Consider the following 9,014-nt stretch of genomic DNA (forward strand, 5'->3'; position numbering starts at 1 on the left):
TCCACAGGGTTCTGAATAGTCCTGTAACCACCTGGTAGCGATTGCAGGGAGCATTAAAGAGCACAAGTCGTCTTTTAAAAGCCACCTTTTAATTATGACTTCCCGAGAGATGACGCTTGGACAAACAGACGTTTGTGTGTAGAATAAGTCGAGCACAAATGAGGGGGCGTTCTCCGCTCAGCTATGACAACCTACCCCTTTACACCCCATTCCTATATGATCACATATATTGGTACATTATCACATATTATGCACTGTAAATGTATATGTATCTGATTATATAAATGTAAATGATTGTACTGGTGTAGCTCCATGGAGATGAGCTGCAGCTTGGTGTCAGTGGCTGTGAGGTTACTGACTGCAGCTCCTCTCACTGCTCAGCCCTCCTGGAATTGTTCCGTACTGACTGGAAGGAACACAAAGGTTTCATATCATTTGATTAAAACACACAGACCCACACAGAGACACACAAATGCACCCCCCACACACCCACACCTACCCACACACACCTTGCAGCAGTAGCTTAGAGAGTCAATAAGATATCTCTGCTCTACAACTCAAATAGAATCCCATCATCTGACACCAAGTTACCCTCTCTGATACTGTTTAAACTGTCTCACTCTATTCCCTCTCCCTCTCTAAATATATTTCCTCTCTGTCTCTCTCTCTCTCTCTCTCTCTCTCTCTCTCTCTCCCCTCTTTCTCTCTCTCTCTCTCTCTCTCTCTCTCTCTCTCTCTCTCTCTCTCTCTCTCTCTCTCTCTCTCTCTCTCTCTCTCTCCTCTCCCTCTTTCTCTCTTTCTTTCTCTCTTTTTAATGTCTCTCTACACCTGTCTCTTCTTTCTGTCCGTCTCTCCATCTCTTTCTTTACAACCCCCCCCCCCACACACACACACACACCCTTACTCATTCAGCCTCTGGTGAAACAGTCAGTTCGAACCTCAGGAAAGAAAACAACATTAAAGCAGAAGGAAGGGAGAGCTGACCTCCTCTCTCCCCTGCAGAGTCTCATCAGCTGCAGATGACCTGACCAGCACCACGAGCCACACAAACAGGTGGCGCACTGTGGGAGATAGAGAGACAGAGAGAGACAGAGAGAGAGAGAGAGAGAGAGAGAGAGAGAGAGAGAGAGAGAGAGAGAGAGAGAGAGAGAGAGAGAGAGAGAGAGAGAGAGAGAGAGAGAGAGAGGGATGGGATGAGGTGGAGGAGGGAGGGAGAGAGAGAGAAAAAGTGAAAGTTAGTTGGAGAGAGGGACAGTGAGGGGGCAGAGAAAGAGAGACAAATGAGGAGAAAGAGAGAGGCAGGGTAGAAAGGTAGAAACTCAGACAGGCCACGAGCCACACTTCAGTCACACCAGCATGTGTGGCTGAAGTGGGAACTGACCCCAGGTCTCCCATAAGGCTCTCAATCTAACTCACCAAGCTAAAGCCTGCTGGGATAGAGGAGCGGGTGAATGCCCTCTGGACAGGAAGCATGGACAGAAGAGGGGGTACTGAACCACCAAACAGCTCATAGTTCATAATTTGGACAGACACGCAGGCAGGCAGACTGGGCATGTGACGGTTCTCTGTAAGAATATATGTCAGGTCTTGTGTAATGAGGGAAGCACCGGAGGGACGTTAATGAATCCAAATCAATTAATTCTCCTCTGCTAGTTTATGCTAAGCTAGCGTAGATTTGGCCAGGCTCATGTCCACTGCATAGGGAAAGAAGGGTTCTTGCACAATTACCATACAGGTTTCCGAAATATCTCTCTCTCTCTCACTCGACCCACCCTGAGTTCTTCAACTCAGTCAGCAGAGAACCCATGTTCAATCCATTCTGTTTAGACATGCTTGATGGAGAAACACAATTAGCTAACTAAGTAATAATGAAGCTTACTGTTGATCTAATGCATATCCTTTGTAAGCAGGCAGTCAGGGATCACTCTATCTGACATCTCCCTGGAAGCATGCGGTACTGGCTGTTCATCTCAAACACTTCAGATCAGTTAAGGCCACAGCTGTGCTGATTATCTCCACATGGCCTCTAATGAGATACCAAAAACAGAATTAAACAGAAATGTGTGTGTAATGACTCTTGCCAGTACCAAGTTAGTGAATGCTAATGTAGTTAATTGCTAATTTATGTTTATACTGCAATAAAATTACAGACTGACAAACACAACACAAGATGTGGTCAGTAGCCCCCCCCCCCGCCCCCCCACCACCACACACCATCTATAACAATCGTAAAGCATTTGACTGCTGATCAAGAGGTTGCAGATTCACTTCCCTTCACGTTGCTATGCTCTGATAAGTGTCTACTGAATGAATACATTAGAATTAATGTGTCAATCAAAATTGACTGCACTCCCGTGACACAAACTGAATATTTTGCAGCAGCAAATTGTGACCCCAGTAGACTGTAGAACTCGTGTGCTGCACTAGTTCCATCTGGCCAGCTTCACTAAACTGACCAGAGAACCATTGAGAGAGAGAGAGGCTTACAAAGAAAGACAAAGACAGACAGAGAGAGAGGGAAAGAGAGAGAGAGGAGAGAGAGAGAAAGGGGGAAAGAGAGAGAGAGAGGGAAAGAGAGAGGGAGAGAGACAGACATACAGACAAACACCCAGTATGTATGAAGGTGTCTGAACAGTCAATTCTGCAGCGTTTATAAAAACAGTTTAGTTCCTGCGCAGGAGGAAGATGCCCTTTAGCGGTAAATGTGTCTCTCTCTGCTGGCCTCATTTACACAGCAGGAGATCTGTGGTATCCTCAGGATAGTAGGGTACACACCGAGGAGAGAGTGATCTGCTCATCTCATAGTCTCTCATCCATCTGTCCTTCCTTCTCTCTCTCTCTCTCTCTCTCTCTCTCTCTCTCTCTCTCTCTCTCTCTCTCTCTCTCTCTCTCTGTCTCTTTGTCTCCTTCTGTCCTCCATTCTTTTCCTGTCTTTTTCTTTCTTTCACTCTCTCTTTCTCCCTCTCTTTCTTCCTTACCCTTCACCCCTCTCTCTTCCTCTACCCCCCCTCTCTGTTTTCTATCTATCTCTCTACAGCATCCCTTGCTACTTATTTGTCTTCAGCAGTCCTCTAGCTTAGCTGGTCAGGCGGCCTTTCTCATGCTTCACTCTTCAGTCTGTCTTATGGCCCAGAGAGGGAAGGATGGAGGGAGGGAGGGGGGGAGGGAGGGAGGGAAAGAGAGAGAGAAAGAGAGGGAAGGAGGGGGGGAGGGAGAGAGGGGGGAGGGATTGAGGGATTTGAGAGAATGGATAGAGACCTGGTCTCGGGGGTACAGCGAATCTAGACCGAAGCCTTACTGAGCACGGCCTCATAATTAAATTGGCCGATTCAATTCTGTCTCATTGTGGATATTTTAATGAATAATCACCAGCAGGCTGGCTGAGTGACTGACTGATGTGAGCCTTTACTTATCACGTTAACCCTCTCACCCTCTCACCCTCACGCCTTAGTTTCACCCTCCTGCCACCAGCCTCCCCTTCCTTCCACCCCTCCATCCTGCACCCACCCCTCCTGGGTGCAGGATGGGTCTAGGTGGAGGAGAGGAAGAGGCATTTCTACTCTCTCTCTCTCTCTCTCTCTCTCTCTCTCTCTCTCTCTCTCTCTCTCTCTCTCTCTCTCTCTCTCTCTCTCTCTCTCTCCCTCTTTCTCTCTCTCTCTCTCTCTCTTTCTCTCTCTTTCTCTGTTTCTTTCCTTTTCTTTAATGATTACTCTCTGTTTTTCTATCTCTTTCTTTCCTATTATTACTGTATTATACTGTCACCATGACGATGGGTTCCTGGAGACAATCATTAGATGCTGTCCAGCCCCCTGCCCCTGGCAACCCCAGGAAACACCACACACACACTCACACTCACACACACACACACACACACACACTCACACACACACTCACACACACACTCACACACACACACACACACACACACACACACACACACTTTCACACACACACACACACACACACACACACAGACACACACACAATAAGAATGTTGCAGATTTAAACACACAATAACATACACCCACCTCACACACACAGACATACTCAAACATTCACGTAATTGGGACTTAAGGATTAATTTAGACACACAAACGCTCACATAAACACTCACATACAAACACACACACACACACACACACACATGCATGCACAATCACAGTCTGACAGACAGTAACTGGCAGGACACCAAGGACAGGTAGTCCCAAACAGGAAGCAGGTCATGCATAATGGGGAAGAGGCCGGCTGCCTGTCATGTCAGAAACACCAGGCCGCTGACAGGAAGTCACCAGGACACTGACAGGAAGGAGACGTCAGACGTGGAAACAAAACACCACTGTCAGACTCAGGTTGGAACAAGGATGTCGTGGAGCTAGTCACACACGCACGCACGCACGCACGCGCACACCGACAGTGTGCTAGCATTACTGAGGTGGTGTGTGTGCAGGGTAAGCAGAAGAGGACAGGGCAGCACTGCATGAGAGAGGGTGGGGGATAGTTTGCTACTGTTTTATTCTCATCTTGTTGCCACAGGAAGTGTGTAGGTAACCCTACTCCTGAATCTATCAGTGTGCTTTAAACCCCAGGCGGGAGGAAAACCAGGAGGAGGGAACAGCCACGGCGAGGGAATGAGGGAGGAAAAATAAATGAAAGAGAAAGAAATATGAATCATTTATCACCTGTGACGGTAAGCAGCCAAGCATGGCACACCTACACACACACACGCACGCACACACACGCGCACACACTCAAACAGACACACACACACACAATGGTCAACCAAGCATAACCAGGGAAAACAGACAAGGCAGGACTAGGGGAGCTCTGTCATGCAGATACACACACACACACACACACACACACACACACACACACAAACAAACGAGCACACACACACACACACACACACACACAAACACACACACACAAACACACACACACACACAAACAAACGAGCACACACACACACACACACACACAAACGAGCACACACACACACACAAATGCAGAGTTGGGATACACACACACACAAGCAAATATACTCAACAAGCAATCATGTGTTTGGAATGAATACAAAGGTAAGCTCATCTGTACTTTGAAATCATGGATGCAAATATCAGAGGAAGAGGCTGAATTGCCAGAATGAGAGGAGGTGGTCAAGGGAGAGGAAGAGTAAGAAGAACAAGGAGAGGAAGGAAGGAGGAAGGAAGGAGAGGAAGAGTAAGAAGAACAAGGGAGTCAGGTGGCTGAGCGGTTAGGGAGTCGGGCTAGTAATCTGAAGGTTACCGGTTCGATTCCAGGCTGTGCCAGATGACGTTGTGTCCTTGGGCAAGGCACTTCACCCTACTTGCCTCGGGGGAATGTCCCCTGTACTTACTCTGTCGCTCTGGATAAGAGCGTCTGCTAAATGACTAAAATGTAAAATGTAAATGTAAGAACAACAATCTCAAATGAGATCCATGCCACACTATGATAGAAATCCCTATGACAGAACAACCTTCTCCAAGCCATGAATAAGTTGGTGGTTGAGTTGGTTTGGCCAAAACAGTGTAAGTATGAAGATGTGTGTTTAGAGTTTGGAGAAAACACAGTACACATTCAAGAAATGTGTCTTAGCAATTGAGAAAAACTTTAAGTCCACAGTTTTGACCAGATGCTAACATGGTAAACTTGTAGGACTTTCAATATCATATTCTGTATATATGCGATTGTGTGCTTGAATGCAAGTATGTGTCAACTTGTTTACTTGTGTGTACATTCAAGTGTCCATGTGAGTGACAGGGTGAGTGTGTGGTTGAGAGCAGAGAGAAAGTGTGACAATGTAGCCTGTCAAGGACAAGCATAGGTAACTAGGGAGCTGACACACACACACACACACACACAGACACACACACACACACACACACACAGACAGTCCTGAACACACACACACAAACACACACACACACACACACACACACACACACAGACAGTCCTGAACACACACACACACACACAAACACACACACACAGACAGTCCTGAACACACACACACACACACACACAGACACAGACACACAGACACACACACACAAACACAAACACAGACAGTCCTGAACACACACACACACAAACACACACACACACTGTCCTGAACACACACACACACACACTACAGGGCCATTTACAAAGAGCCATAATGGAGAACACTTTCCCTCTATTCCCCCCCTCTCCTCTCTCTCCTACCTTCCCTCTCTCTCTCTCTCCTCTTTCTCCTACTTCCCTCTCTCTCTCCTCTCTCTCCTATCTTCCCTCTCTCTCTATCCTTTCTCTCCTACCTTTCCTTCTCTCTCTCTCCTCTCTCTCCTACCTTCCTTCCCTCTCTCTCCTCTCTCTCCCACCTTCCCTCTTTCTCTATCCTTTCTCTCCTACCTTCCCTCTCTCTCTCTCTCCTCACTCTTCTACCTTCCTCTCTCTCTCCTTGTCTCTCCCCCATTCTCCTTCACTTCTGCCTCTTTCTATTTCTCTTTCCACTCTGACTCTCTACTCTACATTTTCCATCTCACACCATTTTCCCATCTCATCAACCTCTCTCTCTCCCCCCCACCTCTTTCTCTCTCTCCCTTCTTTCACCTCCATCAAATCTCTCTTTTTCTCTTTCTGTCTGTCTCTTACAATATCTCTCTCCCACCTCTCTCTCTCCCTCTCTCTCTCACTCTCTCTCACCCTCTTTCTCCTTCTCTTACCTCTCCATCTTTGCTCTCTCCCCATTCTCACCCCCCTTGTCACCTCTTATAGTCCATTCTCCACCTCTACAGGCCACCTCTGTTTCCTTTTCTCTCCGTTCTCACTCTTCCCCCTCTTTCTGCCTCCCCCCCCTCTCTCTCTCTCTCTCTCCCCCCCCCCCCCTCTCTCTCTCTCTCTCTCTCTCTCTCTCACGATTAGTTACTCTCTCTCCTCTCCTGACGATGAGAGGACTCTCAATTTAAAATGCCACCCACAGGAGCAGAGGAATACTGCTGCTACTCCATTGGTTGATCAACTTTGCTTGGTTGCTATGGAGCTGTCCAACGGGACTTTACAGCCGATACTGAAAGGTTCTCTCCACGAAGACGAGCTCCACTCCTCTAAAATAAGACCTCCAGCCCCAATACTGATGGCAAACTGACCCTTCAGTGCAAACCGCATGATGGCTACACAACGTGATTTAGTCATGTTCCCTGTCTCAGCTTCTCTGCTCAACCAATCAACTAAATGTATATAAAGGAGTTACAGCAGGCTTGGGAGCTTCACCCCCCCCCCCCCCCACAGACACACACACCTGTGCTCCCCCTCCCCCATACACACTCATCAGGACATCCCTGCTCCACAGACATGTCACTGCATGGGCCTGATTGTAATCAGCGGTCATGATTAGCTCACCTGGCGACTGACGAGCTCCCTGGGAAGATATTTTCAAGTTATTGAATAATGAATGTTTACAAATAACTAGTTCAGAAGCAAACAGAGTTGTAGTTTTACTTCTTGCAAAGAAAATGACTTCCCCCCCCAAAAAAAAAAATTATGTTAATGTAAATGTTTTTTTGTTTTTTTCACATTAACAAACTAACCAAAGTGAACAAAAGAATGTTGCTGATCATCGCACAGAAATGTTCTCCTCTCCCTGAGCTGACTGAGGTTGTCGGTCATTCTTCCTCCCTGTCTGACCCCTCACACGGCTGTCACGCCTGGGCCAATCAATTAACCATGTTGATCAGCTTCTGATTACAGAATAAATGCTGTCTATAAATACCAGTGTGAGAGAGGAGGTGATGGCGGTGCTGTGATTGATTTTCTGGTCACCGTGTCCGGATGGAAAGATCCTATTCTCTCCTTTCTCCTCTCCTCTCCTCTCCTCTCCTCTCCTCTCCTCTCCTCTCCTCTCCTCTCCTCTCCTCTCCTCTCCTCTCCTCCCCTCTCCTCTCCTCTCCTCTCCTCTCCTCTCCTCTCCCCTCCCCTCCTCTCCTCTCCCCTCCTCTCCTCTCCTCTCCTCTCCTCTCCTCTCCTCTCCTCTCCCTCTCCCCTCCCCTCCCCTCCCCTCCCCTCCCCTCCCCTCCCCTCCCCTCCCTCCCCTCCTGTCCTCTGTTCTCTTGACCTCTCCCCACCTGTCCTCTGCTGTGAAATGACTGGCTGGCTAGATGGCTGGGTTACTGACCGAGTCTTACCAATATTACATACTTGAGTAAGATGTGACTGTGCTCCTCTGAACTGGGCCACTTATGTCTCCATAGAATCATCCCGAGGTTCTGGAATCTTGTATTTTTAGTTAAAAAAATTTAACTCTCCAACTCGATTCACCGGGTGCGTGGAGGGGGAAATAAATCATTTATATAGCTGTTTTGATGTATATCTGTGCAGCTTTGTTTATCAGCAGATTGGCTGTTTTTCAGAGCTGGGTTATCCTTCACGTCTGTCCTTCATGTCTGGGATAATGTATCTCCTACGTTTGGATCAGCTGGGAGGCGGAACACCCTTATCTAAACACTCCAGCTCCACCAAGACGCAAAGTCAACATTTGACTTTGATTTAACACACAAGAGCGTTTTAAATTTGTCCCCTTGGAAAGCGTGTAATTGTTTTTCTGTTCTGCTGTAAGTTATTCAAGATTTATCAACAGCAGGGCGGGTATCGACTTGCTCGCAAAAGAATACATTCATTTTGCCTAGTGCTCCAAAATATGTCTGTGTAGCAAATGTGAAGGCAGATTTAGAATAACGAACGTGTAATACATCTATAGTCAGTATAATTAATCTCTCCCACAGTAGAAATGCTGATAGGCTGAATGCCAGAGAGATGCTTCTCCTATCTGGACGACATTAGATTTAAATTTGACATTTTATTCATGTAGCATACACTTTTATCCAAAGCGACATCATATCGGGCACATAGAAACCAAGCTAGAACCGAAAGCAACACAGTAAAGACAGTGAACACAATGTGCCTGTGAGAGAGAACAAAAACAAGACCTGTAGAAGAAGACAAAGGGTCTCATTTCA

This window comes from Osmerus mordax, chromosome 3, assembly GCF_038355195.1.
Source record: "Osmerus mordax isolate fOsmMor3 chromosome 3, fOsmMor3.pri, whole genome shotgun sequence".
Lineage (NCBI taxonomy): Eukaryota > Metazoa > Chordata > Actinopteri > Osmeriformes > Osmeridae > Osmerus > Osmerus mordax.